Raw genomic sequence first — 20005 nt, 5'->3', positions numbered from 1 at the left:
ATACCCTAGTGAAGCAGGTGGCTTAACCTTTATATTACAGATGAAAAAAAAACAAAAAAACAATGCAGCTACATGAATTGACCTGTCCTAAACCACAGAGTCAGTGTCAGGAGTTTCAAGCTCCTAGCCCTGTGTCCAGACCACTAAATTACACCTCTCTGGCAACTGGCAGATAGCAGATATAACAGTAATTTATAGCAAAAAAATGACATGTACGAAGTATTGCTATTCATTATACATAATTTTAGGGATGACCCTTAAGTGTGAACGACACTCACAGAAGATCAGACGTTACACATAATAGCAACACCACATTTGCCCTTCCATAAGCCAGTTTGTACCTTTTGCTTTTTGTCTCTCCGTAACTACGCCTGCCACTATGACTTCCTCTTGAGAAATTCCCAGAGCCAGCTCCTTTGTCTGCTATAAACACAAGGAGCGAAACGTCAGCTAGAATGTAAACTTGGCGGAGGCTCACAAAATACACAACCAAACAATTCAGGGCCTTGTTGAGTCCAGCCCTTTTATTGCACGCAACCATAACCTTGACCAGCCCGCCCTATTTATATGGCTTCTCAAGTATATAAACTGTTGCTGTTAAATTATGAGTATCCTACGTTTATGAGAGCAATTAGTCTGTTTGTTTAGAAAAGCTATTTGTCTGTCTCCTGTATTATAAATGCTTCCCCTCCTTCTTTTGCCCAAAGCAAAACAAAATAATGTTTGGATTTTTAATTGAGGGTGGGCTACAGCCAAAGTTCACTTAATGCAAGGAAATCGCTATTATATTCAACATTATTGGGGGATGATAAACATTCATTAGAACTGGAATGTCTCTTTATGATGAGCATGTGTGTGTCAGGCATACATAAGAGTTTTATTTTTAAACCTTTTTATCCAAGTTCATTAAGAGAGGAGATCGTTTTGTTAGGAAATATTGCATTAAAAACTGCGCAAAGTGAATGACAGAAACCAGAATGCTTTTTATTTGAGGGTTGGGTTGGTGGTGATAGTTTTGTCCTCATGATCAGGACAGGTCTGGAGATAGAGTTGTATGACTGGGAATGTATCCCTTTAAATTTAATTTTGCAGTGGATTGAAGGAAGGGATGGAATAAAGGGGGCATGAGACTTTTGGTGGGATGGATTAAAACCCATTTTCAAAAGGAGAACTAAGCCTCTCTAATGTTGCTCTACTGTATGTTACCGCTCACGGTGGCAAATGCATCCAAAGGCAGTTACTGGGATATGTATCACCCACTGTGCCTGTCTTTCTGGATAATCTTCGCAGCCAGGGATAAAAATATGCAAATCCTGGTCTAACAGACACAGACTTCCACTACATATTGCAAAAACAAGATCCTAGATACCAGCAGTATTATTTCTACAACTCGGAGCCTGAAGCACTTGTATGAAGAGTTGTGTGGCTGGTGGCCAATAGGCTATTTACTTCTATGAGTGCAGTTCATTCTCCCTTAGAGGGACTAGCATTCCAAGCCCTCTGCTTTAGGGGACCCACAGATTAAGTCTTAAATCTTCAATTTCATGAAAAAGAAAACTTACAAGGCAAATTCAGCAGCTGGGGAAGTTAAGAGACTAGAGTTACCCTTCTCAGCACCTTTGCTTTGCTATTCTGTGTGAGCTAGTCTCTCCTCTTTCATATGCATGTAGCTCTGGTTAGTGTGGATGAAAGTTCTACGTTCTCATCACTATATATACCCTTGTAAAGGAGACCCATTGCAACACTTACAAGCAGATGATCCTGCAGTGGGTCTCAGAAGGGAAGTGAGGACAAATTAGGAGTAGTGGAGTGGCCATCTTGGAAAAAGGAAAAGTTTTTAAAACCAGAATTGCATAGTTCAATCTATAAATGCAAGGAAATACATGACTAGCTGGCATTATGAGAGTTGTGATATAGACAGAGAATCTCCAGTTAGTATTGGGACAAAGAATGTAAACACAGAATGAAGGAAGATTTAAAGGAAAACTGTGCCTGATTTGCTCAGCATGATGAGAACAAACTTGGTTAAAGGCACTTCTTATGTGTTACTCCTGGGGCAATTTTGCACCACTGCATATGCCACTGTGCCGTGCATATTTTTTTCTGCAGAAAATAACTTCTGCCAGAAAGTTGCTGCCTTTTCTCCACCAGAAGCCACTGTGGCGCTAGAACAGAGAAGCTGCTTCCGAGCCCTCCCCAACTGTGATAGGGAAGAGAAGAGGCTGCTCTGGTTTATGGATTTTGGATGGCAGGTAGAATACCCCTGGTCGGGGCTCTAGGGGTGTGTCAGTGTAGATTTGTTCCAGTGTAGGTTTGGTCATCTGCTCAAGAAACTCCCTAAAGAAGCACAGGAACAAATCTGCACTGACACACCCCTAGAGCCCCGACCAGGGATATTCTACCTGCTACCTGGCTATGTAGACTCTCCCCTCAGGCTCTACACTACCAGCACTCCCAGCTATCTTTGAGACACCACTGACTTCCTGAGGAAACTACAATCCTTTGGTTATCTTCCAGAAAACACCATCCTAGCCACTATGGATGTAGAAGCCCTCTACACCAACATTCCACATAAGCCATCAGGAATAACATCTCCAATATCATCACGGCAAACCTGGTGGCTGAACTTTGTAACTTTATCCTCATCCACAACTATTTCAGATTTGGGGACAATTTATACCTTCAAGTCAGCAGGACTGCTATGGGTACCTGCATGGCCCCTCAGTATGCCAACATTTTTATGGCTGATTTAGAATGCTTCCTCAGCTCTCGTCCCCTTATGCCCCTACTCTACTTGCGCTACATTGATGACAACTTCATCATCTGGACCCATGGGAAGGAGGCCCTTGAGGAATTCCACCAAGATTTCAACGATTTCCACCCTACCATCAACCACACAAGAGGTCCACTTCCTAGACACTACAGTGCTAATAAGCAATGGTCACATAAACACCACCCTATACCGGAAACCTACTGACCGCTACACTTACCTACATGCCTCCAACTTTCATCAAGATCACATCACACGATCCATTGTCTACAGCCAAGCCCTAAGATACAACCGCATTTGCTCTGATGCCTCGGACAGAGACAAACACCTACAGAATCTCTATCAAGTGTTCCTAAAACTGCAATACCCACCTAGTGAAGTGAAGAAACAGATTGACAGAGCCAGAAGGGTACCGAGAAGTCACCTATTACAAGACAGGCCCAACAAAGAAAGTAACAGAACGTCACTAGCCGTCACCTACAGCCCCCAACTAAAACCTCTACATCATCAAGGATCTACAAGCTATCCTGAAGGATGATCCCTCACTTTCACAGACCTTGGGAGACAGGCCAGTCCTTGCCTACTGACAGCTCCTCCCAATCTGAAACAAATACTCACCAGCAACTACACACCACACAACAAAAACACCAACCCAGGAACCAAATCCTGCTACAAACCCCAGTGCCAACTCTGTCCCCGTATCTATTCAAGGGACACCATCATAGGACCTAACCACATCAGCCACACCATCCAGGGCTTGTTCACCTGCACATCTACCAATGTGATATGTGCCAGCAATGCCCCTCTGCCATGTACATTGGCCAAACCGGAGAGTTTCTACACAAAAGAATAAATGGACACAAATCTGACATCAGGAATCATAACATTCAAAAACCAGTAGGAGAACACTTCAATCTCTCTGGTCACTCAATAACAGAAAGTGGCAATTCTTCAACAAAAAACTTCAAAAACAGACTCCAACATAAAACTGCAGAACTGGAATTAATTTGCAAACTGGATACCATCAGATTAGGCCTGAATAAAGACTGGGAGTGGTTGGGTCATTACAAAACCTAAACTTAATTTCCCCAATACTAATTTCTCCCTACTGTTACTTACACCTTCTTGTCAACTGTCTGTAATGGGCCACTCTCTTACCACTTCAAAACTTATTTTTCCTCCTTTGGTATCCTGCTGTTAATTGATTTATCTCATTAGACTGACCTCACACTTGGTAAAGCAACCCCCATCCTTTCATGTATTTATACCTGCTCCTGTATTTTTCACTTCATGCATCTGATGAAGTGGGCTCTAGCCCACGAAAGTTTATGCCCAAATAAATTAGTTCATCTCTAAGGTGCCACAAGGACTCCTCGTTGTTTTTGCTGATACAGACTAACATGGCTACCACTCTGAAACCTGTCACAATATTATATTGATATTCTGACAAATAAAATATGCAGAATTTTAAAATGTCTGAATAATTTGTTATTTTTTGGTGCAGAATTTGTAATTGTTTGGCACAGAATTCCCCCAGGAGTAATGTGTAAACTCTGAAATCTATTTCAGAATTAGGGTGTAGTGAGACATAATATTGTCAGGTAAACCAATGCCTTTGTGCAAGAGTCAGTAGCCATTTTATTCGTAGTGTGGTTGCAGCCTGTCACCCAGGAGACACTCACTCTGTGCTCTTAAGTGAAGACTATACTTTTTTATTTTAAAGGAAATCCAGAATGAACTCTAATTTTTAAGCTGAAAGTATTTGATGTCTTTTGTAAATTAAATTAAAACCTATACCACACATATATATATACATGACCAACATTCTGGAATTTATGGGAGATCGGTGACATCTTGTAAAGTAGATGTTTGTGACACTTGTTGTGGGACATACACATCACATCGAAACACATGAACTCATTTTCAGAGGTGCTGAGCACCAACAGACCACACTGGATTAGCAATGCAGGTCCTCAGCACCTCTGAAAATCATACTAGAGGTTCCCATTTTGCTTCTTGCTATTTTGTACTTTCAAATCACAGAGCAAAGCTAAATGGGTGCAGTTTTGTTTTAATGGAAAAGAGGAGAGAATAACCCTGAAAAATATCCAGAGGAGATCACAGTAGTATTAAATACCATTCTACTTTCCAGAAGCAGTGTATCTAGTCCCTGTTCCTCAATTTATTTATGTACCTTTTACCATCAACAACTGTTTTTATGAAGTAACTTTATGCCAGGCCCTAAACATGGATTTTATAGAAAGCTTTTGCTGTAAAAATAGTTGTCTGGTTTGATTAATGGTCATCTTGAACAGGAAATACTTGCATAATGTGAATACATCTTGGACACAGATCAGGCTCACAGTAGGTCTTTTGTGCTGCAGAGGCTAACCTGGAACTGTTCCCATTGATATCAGTTTGAATAGTCCTGCTGGACTGCAGAGTGTGGATACCCTTACGCAGCTCCACAGTTTTTAGGCTATGTGGTTTCAGAAGATGATTTATAAAATGCAAACTGTACCAGCTAGTCTGGTGGGGGTAAGAATCCAACAACAAGCTGTACCAACGAGCCTTGTATGCATTCAGTAAGGATCCCTTTATACATACGGTGCAGCATGCAGATCCACAGTATGGCTCTAGAGAATTTGGAAAGTAAGAGTCCAAAATCTGGAAAGTTGAAAAGCATTCAAGGAATTCTTCATAATCCGACAAACAGATTTTACAAAACCCCTGCAGGAAGGCGCCCTAAACAAAAAATCTTTCAAAAATTACCAAAAGAACATTTTAAAAAAACAGATCTGGAATAGACCCAGGACAGAAAAGGGATCAGCAGAAAGAGAGCCCAACAAGATAGGGGAGTGTTGCTGTCCAATAAGATAACTGGCATCCTTGTTCATTTTCAGCACAATGTGATTGATATGTAACTAATGCAGTATATTTAGTAGCAAAAGGTTCAAGCTCCTTTAGGTTCAAGGGGATGCTAGATCTGTAAATCCTTTTAGTGTTTACTTCCTGGTCTCTTCCAGTTTCACAGTTTTACTATTGAAAGCCAGCTGCTTTCGTATTGCTCTTCATTCTGTGGCCCAGTACTCGGAACTGACAATTCCTAGGTGAACAAATAATCTTTGGGGATGGCTACTGCAGGCTGACTGGTACAGAAAGTTATAAAACTCAGGGTTTATTGAGCACCTGGAAACTGAGGCTTTTGCAGATTGCATGGAAATGCTTGTGTCATAAACAGATAGTAAGGGTTAAGGTCTCTTTTACCTGTAAAGGGTTAACAAGCTCAGTAACCTGAGGAACACCTGACCAGAGGACCAATCAAGGGACAGGATAATTTCAAATCTCTGTGGAGGGAAGTCTTTGTCTGTGTCCTTTGTTTGGATTGCCGTTCTCTCTTTGGATTTAAGAGAGGCCAGACATATTATTCAAGTTCTCCAAGGTTTCCTGAAGTATTTTCTTCTATTCAATATAGTGAGTATTAGAAGGCGGTTTAGTCTTATAATTGATTTCTACATTTGCAATTGTGTGTTTGCTGAAGAAATATCTTTATTTCTGTTTGCTGTTACTTTGATTATTCTGAGGAAGGAGGAGAGGGGGAAAAGCCTCTCCAGGCTTCTAAGTTAGACCCTGTATTTTTTCATCCTGGTAATACAGAGATAGTGTACTTTTTTCTTTCTTTAATAAAATCTTTTCTTTTTAGAACTTGATTGATTTCTTCCCTTGTTTGGATTTTCAGGGGAAGGGGAGGGGGAAAAGTGAATCCCTCTTTGTTTGATTCAAGGAGTTTGAATCAAGGTATCTCTCCCAAGGACAAGGGGAGGGGGAAAATGGTGGGGGGGAATGGATTATTTCCCTTTGTGTTAAGATCCAAGGAAGTTGGGATCTGTGTTCCCCAGGGAAAGTTTGGGGGAACAGGAAGTGTACTAGACACTGGAATTTCTAGTTGGTGGCAGCGTACCAGATCTAAACTAGGATTTTAGTTTAGAGGAGCCTATGCAGGTCCCCATCTTGTGAACGCTAAAGTTCAAAGTGGGGAATAAACCTATGACAGCTTGAGAAAGTGATAGGCCTTCCTGAACCATGCTGAACTAGTACTGGGGATGGGGAGGGGATGGGGGGAAGGGACAAGGATAGGCCTTGGCAAGGGCACAGTGGCTTCAGTGCAATCCTGCACTTGTGTTAAGGATACACTTAAGGATACTCTTGCTTCAACCTAGAAGTGTTACTTAACCATCTTAAACTGACCTCAGGAGACCAGCTCCTGTAAGATTTCCACATAGCTCCAATTGGTTCTTCCATAGGAATCAGACTGGGCATCACCAGGTGCAGAGGAGTTTGCATGCCTCATTAAAAGGCCAATGCAGCAGTCTCCTACAGAGATTTCTTTTGCTACTGCAATGACTCTGTTTTCAGAGTAGCTGCATGGCCTGGCAGAGTTTCCTCATGCTTTGCTCCAGGTGCTACTGTTTGGTAGTGAGAGCAGCCACCAAGCTACTTACCAGACCTCTCTACGTAAGACCATTGCCTAGAGGCTTCTGTGTTCCTAACTGCCCTGGGTGTGTTTAACTGCTTGTTCTGTGCAGTTAAGTAACGGGCACAAAGAGGCTCTGATCTCATTTGGGCCCTTTAGGCAATAATGTAATACAAATAATAAATACCCAGGGAACCTTCTAGAACTTAAGCTCTAGAGTGCTCCAGAAAGATCTTATGACCCTATATTGTTTGTAAATAAGGAAATATTTTGCTCCCTCTCAAAAAAAATCTTGCCTAAATGCATTTATTTTAATAGGTCTTCCAATACATATGTAATAACATTATCAACTGGCCACACACCTTGAATGAGCGCTCCTGAAAGCAAGGTGGGGAATGTAACACTTGCTGTTTTACTATGAGTGTGAGTACTTCTTTGGAACTGAGTTCTTTGGAACTTATTATGGATGAAGTCATCTAAGAATAGACAGACGTGTCTAGATTCAAGGGAACACAGTCCTGTCAGCTGTTTTAATCCCAGGAAGGGAGCAGTCAGTTTATGTGAAGTTTACTTGGCAGTAGGCATTCAGTGAATTGTTCATGCTGACCTTAAAGGCAGCTCTGATTTACCAGTGCAGAAAGGTCACCTTTTCAATTATGTGCAACTTACTCTCAACAAAAACAACATTTTAAGAGCAGTGCTCTGGATACTAATTACATAAAACTGAAAAAACAAACAAACAAGAAAACCCTTTTAGAGTGTTTTCACAGACACAGTCAGAGGAGGGCAGAGTAAAACTGATTTCTGATGTAAAAACACCGAGGGAAAGGAAGTAATATTTTGAGCCATAAATGACAATTTTAAAAAAGAGGTTCCTTTTCATGCATAGTTTATTTCAGTGTTTCTGCTGTTTCTCCCATGGTTCTGATATGCTCTGGAAACAATTAGGACACTGGAAAGAGCCCAGAGATATAAGGTTCCCTAAAATGTGGATGACAGCATCTCTACGATTTACTTTACACCTTTTGAAATACAGAGCAGAACAATACTGCAGATAAAGACTCACTGATGCACCTCACTGGCCACAGCAAGAAAATAATTACTTAAAGAGGCCTTAAATTATATCCCTGCATGTTTTCACTAGAATCAAACATGCCCACAGTCCTGCCTCAAAGAGTTTACAACCCAGAGTACAAGAAATGCATTAACCATTGGCTGTATATAACCCCTTTTATTCATAGATGTCAAAGTGTTTTACAAAAGGTGGATATGTTACTTCCATTTTACAGACAGAGAAACGGACATTCAGAAAGTTTAAGTGAATTGTCCTAGGACAAGGTCATTCACTGAATCAGAATTAGAACAAGGAACAAAAATCCCATGTCCTGACTTTCAATACAGGCCAACAGGAATATCCTGTCTGCAATTCAAAGATCAAACACAAACACACTGGAAGACTCAGATGAAGATTAAAACATACATTTTGAAGTCAATTGTGACAGCAAGGTGAGATAACCAACAACCCTGAATTGGGGGAAAAAACGTTTCTTGCTACTAACAGAAAGGTTTTTGAAGGCTAGTGAAAGACGTGGAGGTTACTTATTGTAACTGGAGGTTCTTTGAAATGTATGGTCCCTATCTGTATTCCACATATGGGTATGCATGTGCACTATGCATCTGAGTTCGAAGATTTTAACAAGCAGTCTCTGTTGGCCCCATCCTAGTAGTGACACATCTGTTACAACAGTGGCACTGGGAATGGTGAAGGGAACTCCCACTTGCACCTTGCCTGGGTTTGACCACCAAGCGAAGGAGGTGATGATCCTGGTGGGGTCAGTCACCCTGGAATTGACGTGGTCTTTGTTGGGTGACTAAACTGAATTGAGCAAGGCCTGCAGGAAACATAGATGAAGCCTGGGAAAGGGTGTCCAAAAAGTACATGCAGTAAAGTATATGGCCTAACAGTGACAGACACATCTCACTGTAGTCCTTGGTCTGTGGGAAATCAAATAAATTAGGTGGTGCATCATCTGAAACCTTCCTGCAGGGAGGAAGGCTCTTGTGCAAACAAAGTCCAACATTGCCCTCAAAGTTTATTGTCCTTGAGGGGGATAAAGCAGACTTTTCTCTGTTCTTGCAGTCCCCCAGGGCTGTGAGGATTTGAATGAGATATTGAATAGCTGACCTGACCTCCTGTCAAGATCAACCTCTCAGGAGCCAACTGTCGAGATAGAGAAAAATTGTGTGGCTCTGATGTCTCATCTGGGCCATCCCCATGGAGAAAACACAAACACGCTGGGGGATGCTCTCGCTAGTGTGAAGGGGAGGATCCGGAATTGGAAGTGTTCCTGGCCCATGATAAACCGTAGGAATCTCCTGTGGGAAGGGTGAATGTCTACACAGAAATATGTGTCCTTCAGGTTGACAGCTGTGAACCACATTCCTTCTTGAAGAGACGGGATTATTGATGCCAGTATGAACATTCTGATTTTTGACTTCTGCATGAAGATACTGAAGATCCAGAATGGGTCTCCACCATCCATCTTTTTTGGGGACCAGGAAATACAGAGAATAGAACCCCCTTCATTGATACTGAGACGGGCCAGAATCTATTGCCCCTCGACATAATAGGGATTCCACTTCATGTTGAAGAATTACTTTGTGTGAGTGTTTCCTGAAGAGGGGAGGCAGGAAGAGGGTTTGTAGGGAGGGAAGGAGATGAACTCTCTGGAGTATTCCTGATGGATAATGTCCAAGACTCAACTGTTCATTGTGATTAGCTCTCAACTGCAGGCAAATAGAGTCAGATGGCCTCCAAAAGTGACAGAAGAAGGGGCAGGGTGGCACTAGTGATGGTGAGAGGGTCTTGACAAAAATGTCACAAATGGCTCCTAGTCATGGGCTGAGAATGGGTAGTGATCATGGTGGTAGAGGGGGCTGAAAAGCGGAGCCCCTGATTCTTTTGTCTCCAGCTGGGAGGCTTGGCAGGATGCTGGTAGTAGAATGGATGAGAAGGCGGCGGCGGTCTTGATTTATAAGTCTGCGTCTAGTACTTTCTCCTTGCGTCCGAGGTGTAGATCCCCAGGAAGTGGAGGGTAGACCATGAGTCCTTAATGAGTGGAGAGAATCACCAGTCTTCTTGTTAAAGAGGCTGGATTTGTCAAAGGGAAGGTCTTGGATAGTATTCTGGACCTCCCTGCAGAAGCCCGAGGACTGCAGCCACGAATCCCTCCTCATAACAATACCAGCGGCCAAGCTTCTGGATGCTGTATTAGCTGCATCAAATGTGGCCTCAAGAGCCGTTTTTGCCACCAGATTGCCCTCCTCTAGAAGGGAGAGGAACTGGGCTCTGTCCTCAGAGGAAAGTTTGTCCTGAAAGCCGCCAGCCTAGAGTAGATATTAAAGTCATTCTTGGCTAACAGGGCCTGGTAATTGGTGATGTGGAATTGCAAGCCCGCATAGGACAAGACTTTTCTCCCCGGGTGGTCGAGTCTCTTGGATCCCTTCTCTGATGGGGTAGTCATTAGGTATTAAGACCTATTACATTCCGTGGCAGCCTGTGCCACCAGGGATTGGGAGCAGGGTGGGAGAACAGAAATTCAGCTTGCTTTGCTGGAATGAAATAGTGTTTCTCACCCCTCTTTGATATGGGGGTACAGGATGCTGGGATGTGCCAGACCAATCTCGCCGGTTCCACTGTGGCCTTGTTAACTGCGAGAGCCACCTTACTTTGGCCCTGAGGCAGCAGAATGTCCAACAGTTGGTGGTGTAGCTCTTGGACTTTCTCCCAGGGATATTTGGAGATCACTAGCCACTCTTTGTAGTAAGTCCTCGTATTTTTCTATCATGAACAGAGAAAAGTATAAACAAGGCACTGTGTAACTGCTTGGAAAAATTACAGGTACTAAAAATATTGATAACAGTGTACCAAACCACTTCATAGGTTAAGCCAAGCCATAAAGTGGTCAGGAAAACAGAAATGTTCACCCTGAGTTCACCTTGAAAGAAAAATGGAAAGAATAATATAACCAGTAATAATATATACAGCCCATACTACTGGATTCAAAGTCAAGTAGCTGCCAATTTCTAAAAAGGGCCATGTTCCACATTTATCGTGTAAACTCTGGAAGTTTGGTTCTAATATGTGCTTCTCAATATGACTAGATGGTGCTGAACAGTAGTTTTGGTTAGTACAAGGTAACCTTTTGCAATAGTTTAAGTTCATATAGTTATACTGTATTGGACAAATGGTTTTGCTTCTTTATCACTCAAGTTTAAGTTATTCAAACTTTTAAACAATATTTTCTGTGCAATTTGAGGGTATGAAAACACCATAAAGTGAGAAAAATTACTTGATTCTGCCTGTCTTTAGAAAAAATGTATTTTATTTGTTGAGTCTTTATTTGCATATAGAGCATAAAGATTCTGTGGTTTAGCACTTATGGGAGTTGCAAGTTTCAATACTGGAAAATTTTGAGACAGACAACTGAGACTATAAAATGGAACTGAAGAAACTCTTGAGCAGCTGGGAATTGAGACAGCATGGGCTGCATTGTGTCCTTATTTGTTTTCAGGGAATTAAGACTTTTTCCTGACAGTCTGGAATTACTGGAAATGCGTATTAACCAGAAGAGAATTTATGATATCTGCACAAGACCTACTGTATGCCAAGGTAACATTTTTTGATCTGGAAATCTAACTCAATATTTATACTTGCAATTATTTTCCAATGATGAAAGTTTACATTTACACAATGCAGCATTCTTGCATACATTTTTTTTATATTAAAGAAGGGACAAATTCTTAAGCCTTCATTCAATTTTTACTCTAATCATAAGTCTGTGGGAGTTTTGCTGAAGACAGGTCTAAGAAAAGTACATGTGATCTATCAGAATCTTCCAGATCCTAGCAAAAATGTCACTGAAAGGAAAGGACCATATCATATAACTGTCCTAGCTAGCCAAACATATATTTTTCAGTTATACAAAATCCAAACATCTCTAGGGAGGACAATGTTAATAAACTTGATCATATAAACTTTACAATGAAATTCAATTTTACGTTTAATAGGTCTGTTAAATAGTAAAGTTTCTTACAAGACCAATAACCTTTAATCAGATTCTATCACAGAGATCAGGTGTTTCATTTTCATTTTTTATTCCATTTCTACAGTAGAGTCTTAGAACATTCCATGTCTCCCAAAAAGAGAAAATAAAAAATGCCAATAAAAAATGTTATGTTCTGCAGAATATTGGAATGATGCCTTCCCTTTTTTTGTCCAGAAAAACTTGCCTTAGGAGAGAAAAGCACATCTTTGCTTCTGTGATCCCATATTTGAGAATATCAAAATCTTCAGCCCCTAAAAAAGTTAAAAAGGCCAAATGTTGTTTTCATACAACAGTGAACTTCAGGTATAACTGCACTGAAAAGAGCAGACTTCCTTTAGTGTTTCAGACTACTGTCACTGAGAAAATAATTTGATCCAAGTTCTGTCACTCTAGCAATGGCAAGACTGTTGTCATGTAAGTTCACCAAGCAGGTCACAGGTCTCCATTCTTCCACCTTGAGATTAGGCTTCCCTACTACACTGTAGTATGCATACATACAAGGGTCCATACTCTTCTGCCAGCCATTTCTGGAAAAACTCTCATGTACTCAGGGCCGCCCAGAGGGGGGGGCAAAGGGGGCAATTTGCCCCGGGCCCCGGGCTCTGCAGGGGCCCCCAAGAGAACAGCTGAGGCTCCCGCCTCCGCCCCTCTCCTGGAGCCCTAGCGCATCAAGCGGCGTCCTCAGACAGCGCCGCAGCGTGTCTCCGCTGGGGCCCCTGAGCCCCGCCCCGCTCAGAGCTGCGTGGTGAGGGGGTGGAGCTGCGAGCTCCAGGCTAAGCTCAGCTCCCTCAGCTCGGCGTGGAGCTCACAGCCCCGCCCCCTCCCCACGCGGCTCTGAGCGGGACAGAGCTCAGGCCCCGCCGGAAACACGCTGCGGCTGTTCAGCGACGTGCTGAGGCTCCGGGTGAGGAGGAAGCCGGGGGTAAGAGGCTGGGGCCGGGGGGGTTGGCTAAGGGGCAGGGAGTCCTGGGGACAGTCAGGGCACAGGGAGGGGGCAGAGGTTGGGGGAGCGGTCAGGGGGCAGGGAATGGGGGGGTTGGATTGTGGGTGTTCTGGGGGGGGGTGGATAGGGTCAGGGCCGCCCAGAGGGGGCGGGGCAAGAGGGTGCAGGAGCTTCTTCGCTCCCGGTCTTCGCTGGTGGGGGGTCCTTCTGCTCCAGGGCAGAAGGACCCCCCACTGGCGAATTACCGCTGAAGCGGGACCTGCCGCCGATGTGCAGCCCGGTCTTCGGCGGTAATTCGGCGGCAGGGGGCTCCCGCCGCAGGTCTTCGGGGCACTTCGGCGGTGGGTCCCGGAACGGAAGGGCCCCCCGCCGCCGAAGACCCCGGGCCCCTGGAATCCTCTGGGCGGCCCTGCATGTACTTATATACTGTATTTGTTCCAGCATTTCTAAGATAACAACATGGGCATTTGCTAGATTTTCCAGTAATTCCGCCCTAGAAGGAAATCCCCAGAAGGAATTCAGTGGGGGAATCTGATCAACATTTTAAATATCTGTACATAAATGCATGGAGTATTGAGAATAAGCAGAAAGAACAGGAAGTATTAGTACATAAGATAACTTATGATTTAATTGGCATCACAGAGACCTGGGGTACGTCTACACTTACCTGCCGGTTCGATGCGGAGAGTTCGACTTTTTGGAGTTCGAACTATCGCGTCTGATCTAGACACGATAGTTCGAACTCCGGAAGCGCCGCGGTCGACTTTGGTACTCCACCTCGGCAGAAGGAGTTGGCGGAGTCAACGGGGGAGCCGCGGAGTTCGACCGCGCCGCGTCTGGACGGGTGAGTAGGTCGAACTAGGGTACTTCGAATTCAGCTACGCTATTCACGTAGCTGAATTTGCGTACCCTAATTCGAACCCCCTTCTTAGTGTAGACCAGGCCTTGGAGGGAAAAGTCTCTTGACTGGAATATTGGTATAGAGTGGTATAGCTTGTTCAGAAAGGACAGGTAGGAACAAAAGGGAGTAATGGGGGACTTTAACTACCCAGACATCTGTTGGAAAAGTAGTATGGCAAAACACAAAATCTCCAGTAAATTCTTGGCATGTATTGGGGACAGCTTTTTGTTCCAAAAAATGGAGGAAGTAGCTAGGGGGACATTCATTTTAAACTTGATTTTGAGCAACAGGGTAGCGACTCTAAAGGATAAAGGCAATTTAGGTGAAAGTGATCATGAAATATAGATGTCATGATTCTAAGGAAAGGAAAGAGTGAGAGCAGCAGAATAAGGATAATGGACTTCAAAAAAGCAGACTTTAACAAACTTAGAACTGGTAAGAAGAAAATCTAAGGGAAAAAGGAGTTGAGGAGAGCTGGCAGTTCCTCAAGGAGACAATATTAAAGGCACAACTGCAAACTATTCCAATTCAAAGGAAGATATGAAGAATAGTAAGAGGCCAATATTGCTTCATCAGCAGCTCTTTAATGACCTGAAAATAAAAAAGGAATCCTACAGAAAGTGGAAACATGGTGAAATCGATAAGGAGGAGTACAAAAGAATAGCACAAATATTTTGGGACAAAAATCAGAAAGGCTAAGGCACAAAATGAGTTACACCTGGCAAGGGACATGAAAGGCAATAAGAAGAGGTCCTTTAAATATATTAGGAGCAAGAGAAAGGAAAGTGAAGGTCCTCTGCTTAGCTGGGAATGAGAGCTAATAACTGATGACATCAAAAAAACTGAGGTACTTAATGCCTGTTTTGCTTTAGTCTTCACTAAAAAGGTTAATGACCAAATACTCAACACAATTAATATTGACAATGAGGGGGAAGGAATGGAAGCCAAAATAGGGAAAGAACAGGTTAAAGAATATTTAGATAAGTTAGATGTATTCAAGTCAGCACGACCTGATGAAATTCATCTGAGGGTACTTAAGGAACTAGCTGAAGCAATCTTGGAGCCTTTAGTAATTATCTTTGAGAACAAACTCCTGTAGGATAGGAGAGGTCCCAGAAGATGGGAGAAGGACAAACATAGTATCGACCTTAAAAAAAAAAAAGGGCGGGGAGGGGGGAACAAGCAGGACTCAGGGAATTACAATATAACTTCAATACCTGGAAAGATACTGGAGAAAATTATTAAACAATCAATTTGTAAGCACCTGGAAGATAATAGGATTATAAAGAATAGTCAACATGATTTGTCAAGAACAAATCATGCCAAACCAACTTAATTTCCTTCTTTGATCATGGATATGGGGGAAGCAGTAGATGTGACATACCTTGATTTTAATAAGGCTTTTGACACAATTCCATATGACATTCTCATTAGCAAACTAGGGAAAAGCAGTCTAGATGAAATTACAATAAGTTGGTGCACAACTAGCCGAAAGACCATACTCAACGGGTCGTTATCAATGGTTTGCTTGCAAATTGGGTGGGTGTCCTGAAGGGGTCATTCCTGTATCCAGTACTATTCAATATTTTCATTAATTACTTGGATAATGGAGTAGAAAGTATTCTTATAAAATTTGCAGATGACACCAAGCTTGGAGGGGTTACAAGCACTTTGGAGGACTGGTTCAAAATGACCAAGACAAAATGGAAAATTGGTCTGAATTCAACAAGATGAAATTCTATACAGACAAGAGCAAAATACTTCCCTTAAGAAGGAGAAATCAAATGCACAACTACAAAATTGGGAATAATTGTTTAGGTGGTAGTACGGCTGGAAAGGATCTGGGGTTATAGTGGACCACAAACTGAATATGAATCATGAGTGTGATGCAGCTGCAAAAAAAAGTTAATATGATTCCAGGGTGTATTAACAGGAGTGTTGTATGTAAGACGCAGGAGGCAATGTATGTAAGACGCCACTCTACTTGACACTGGTGAGGCCCCAGCTGGAGTGCTTTGTCCAATTCTGGGTACCACAATCTAGGAAGGACATGGACAAATTGGAAAGAGTCCAAAGGAGAGCAACAACGTTTTAGATAAACGTTTTAGAAAACCTGATCTATGGAGAAAACTGGGCATGTTTAGTGTTGAGAAAAGAAGACCGAGGGATGACCTGATAACAGTCTTCCAGTATGTTAAGGGCTGTTATACTGTTTTCCACGTCCACTGAAAGTAGGACAAGAAGTAATGAACTTAATCTGCAGCAAGGTAGATTTAGATTATATATCAGAAAAAAGCTTTCTAACTATAAGGGTAGTAAAGCCCCAGAATAGGCTTCCAAGGGAAGTCATGGAATCTCCATCACTGGCAGATTTTAAGAACAAGTTGGAAAACACCAGTCAGGGACAGTTTAGGTTTACTTGGCCCTGCCACAGCACAGGGGCCTGGACTTGACTTCTCGAGGTCCCTTCCAGTCCTACATTTCAATGATTCTATGATCATTTAAGGCTTTATTGTCCTTCACAGGCAAGCTTCTAATTTAGTAGATACTTATTTCTCCTTCCCAAGACATAATGTTTCTAGCACATTTAACAGCAATTCTACACTCTCACATGCTACTCTTATATATCAGTTCATTTAGTAATCAACAGAGTTGCAGCAGTGGCTGCTATTTACCCTTTCCCCCTCCCCCAGCAAGCATAAAAAGATACTCTGCCTGCTCATGATCTCTGTACAATGGATTTTCAAAAGTAGCCTTTTATTTGGGGTGCCTCCATTTTTGGGTGGTCATCTTGAGACACCGAGGACCTGATTTTCAGAGACACAGCACTCACAGTGCCCCTGATTTCAAGTGGAGCACTGAAGTGCTTAGCAACTCTGAAAAGTCAGACCCAAAGTGTCTCAAGTTGGGAAAACAAAAATTAAGGCACCCAAAAATCAAAGGGTGCATGTGACAGGGCGGACTGGCCCCGCATTGGGACTGAGAGAGTTAACCCTTCCCAGGTCTGGCTCCAGGCATCAGCGTAGCAAGCAGGTGCCTGGGGTGGCCAATGAAGAGAGGGGCAGCACGTGTGGCCGTTGAGCGGCAATTCGGTGGCAGGGCCGTCACTCCCTCTCGGAGCCAAGGACCTGCCGCCGAATTGCCGCTGTAGAAGAAGCGGTGGTAGAGCTGCCGCCGATCGCGAACGCCGCTTTTTTTTTTTTTTTCCGCTTGGGGCGGCAAAAACGCTAGAGCTGGCCCTGACCCTTCCCTGCTGGCAAAGAAAGCCACACCCCTGAGGCTCTGCTGGGCATGCTCCGACCGGGAGTCAAGCATAAAAGCCTGCAGAATGGTTCAGTCAGGGCTGGCAGCTGGGGAAGGAGGATGCCTAGTGGAAGCTCCAGCCCAGGAACAGTTGCGACCCTTACTGGAGGGAGCTGAGGAGCCAGGAAGTGGGCCCAGAGACTGGCAGCTGTTGGAACCCCAGGGAGCGCCAGATGCTGAGGAACCTGAAGACCCTGATGCCACAGGGACTGCTACGTTTTGAGAACTGGTAGGAAGTGACCCAGGGAAGGGAAAGGAGTGTTATCTACCCCCACTCTGAGGGCAGCATGTTGTGGTAGGATTCCCGACTGACCCGTGGTGGATCATGCTGTTACTGACAGGGTCCTGGGTTGGAGCCTGGTGAAGGCAGGTGGGCCCGGGCTCCCCTACCGGCGGTCCCCCCCCCCTTTGTGATGACATAGTTCACTGACCCCTCTCTCACCCCAAAGGAGATAGATGGACTCTGGCCACTGGGCCACGCTATCCCTCAAGGGGAAAAGAATTTAGAGACTCTGGCCATTAGGCCACGCTGCTTTAGGAGCATACTATAGGGACTCTGGCTTCTAGGCTGCGCTATCCCACCAGGGGAAGAAAGTGTAGAGAGACTCTGGCCATTAGGCCACGCTGCTTTAGGAGCACACTATAGGGACTCTGGCCGCTAGGCCGCACTATCCTACCAGGGGAAGAAAGTGTAGAGAGACTCTGGCCATTAGGCCATGCTGCTTTAGGAGCATACTATAGGGACTCTGGCCGCTAGGCCGCACTATCCTACCAGGGGAAGCAGATTTAGATGGACTGTGGCCATTGGGCCATTCAGCTCTGACTACCGGGGAGGTAGTAAGACAGACATAGATGTATCAAAGAAGGTACAAAACCCACCACAGTGCGTCAGAATATTTTGATTAATGCCTCTCACTACCACTGCTGGTGTGGTACTGCCCACAAGTAGCTACAAATTTGAAAAGCTACAATGTGGTCCCAAAGCTTCTGGCAAATTGAGGACAGTTATGGTAGAATTTTGTGTACATTTATAGTCACCGTTACCTTATTGCAATATTTTGGCTTTAATAGATCTAAAACAAAAATTAAGTTAGTTATGCCATCTCTCCTTGCTCTGTTTGGCTCCATTGAATAAACAATGGATTTGCAGCATATGAAGAAATCTGTCTACCCAATTTGTAACCACAAATGCAATTTGCAGACACAAGTCTGAGTTATGTGTGCACACAAACTTTAAAACAGAAAATGTTAGTCACAATTTTTGGATCCCCAGGTTAAACATTTGACCCTTAGTGCTAGATATACTGAATAAACAGGCCAATCTTTAATTTTGTGTGCTTTATTTTTTTAAAGTAATGTTTAGCACAATGTAAAATGTTTACCACAAAAGGGAAACAAATGTCTTGGTTATCAGGATACAGGATCCACATTCATAAGGCCAACCACTAATTGAAGGGTTAGGAAGAAATTTTCCTGTGGACAGAAACTGTCCATGATGGGGCCTTCCTGCACCTTCCACTGAAGTATCTGGTAATGGTCACTATTGAGACTATTGCATCAGAAGAAGTGAGCTGTAGCTCATGAAAGCTCATGCTAAAATAAATTTGTTAGTCTCTAAGGTGCCACAAGTACTCCTGTTCTTATTGAGAAAAAGATTCTGGACTAGATGTACTTGTTGTCTCTTGTGGCGTGGCTATTCTTATGTTCTATGAACCATTCCTAAACTCAGTATTTAGAAATTTTAGAGAATTTTCTATTTAAAAAAAATCTAATTTATTTGCTGAGCTTTTTGGTGTGTGTAAAGTGTGGTAGAATTTTTTATAAGTGTAAAATTAGTCTTGTATATAAGAAGTTCAGTTAATTATAACAGATATGTTAATGACTGAATGACTTTGTACTCAACAAGGAAATAAAGCAAGAAGAAAAGTAAGGTAGAAAAGAAAAAACAGGCTGATATGAAGGAAACCCACCTATACAATCCCTTTACAAATGTTGTAATTTTCTGAAATGTGTTGTTTTATTAAGTCCATTAGTTACGTTCTTGTACATTAAATTTTAGTGTTGTCCTAAATGCCTCTGAGATCTTCCTATATAAACACAGGGGATAATTCATTGATTGTTTAAGTTTAAAAAGGATGCCATGAAATCCATATGTGCAAACCAGCCCTTTCCTGTTGTCTCCTCACATGCCCAGTTCTTGGCACAATCAAATCCACCCAGCAACATTTAGAGGTTGTAGACAATTTTAGCATACTGGCATACGTTAACAGTGTTTAACCCTCTTTCATTTAATTGCCATGGTCACAGGCTTATGCTTTTTCCTAAGATTCTTTAGACGGGGGGATGCAGGGAGAGTTGCAGAGTATGGGGATGCAGCTGGACATCTACTTTTAGTATTAATCCCAAACCCAGAAGATATAAAAAAATAGACAAATGTTTGGAGGGCACCAACTCAAAGCAGCAGAAGCTCCCCGAGATGGAGATTCAGAGAGAAAGACAGAGAGTG

At 43.0% G+C, this 20005-nt stretch overlaps 1 protein-coding gene across 7 annotated transcripts in view; it reads right to left on the bottom strand.

Annotated features, from left to right (window-relative positions):
• The window catches only part of FBXL7 (F-box and leucine rich repeat protein 7), a 373947-nt gene that overhangs the window by 47192 nt on the left and 306750 nt on the right, over positions 1 to 20005 (bottom strand). Inside the window, exon 1 of one of the 7 annotated variants that reach the window (XM_039525492.1) lies at positions 342 to 419. The exons of the other annotated variants lie outside the window; for them this stretch is intronic. The gene's annotated coding sequence lies outside the window, so the exon portion shown is untranslated. Of the gene's footprint in view, positions 1 to 341; positions 420 to 20005 lie in introns of those variants that run through there. 7 annotated transcript variants of the gene reach the window in all.

The sequence above is a fragment of the Mauremys reevesii genome, linkage group 2 (genome assembly GCF_016161935.1).
Source record: "Mauremys reevesii isolate NIE-2019 linkage group 2, ASM1616193v1, whole genome shotgun sequence".
In the NCBI taxonomy this organism is placed as follows: domain Eukaryota; kingdom Metazoa; phylum Chordata; order Testudines; family Geoemydidae; genus Mauremys; species Mauremys reevesii.
The sequence above is the reverse complement of the archived record's forward strand: the minus strand, read 5'-3'. Positions and strand labels throughout refer to the sequence as shown.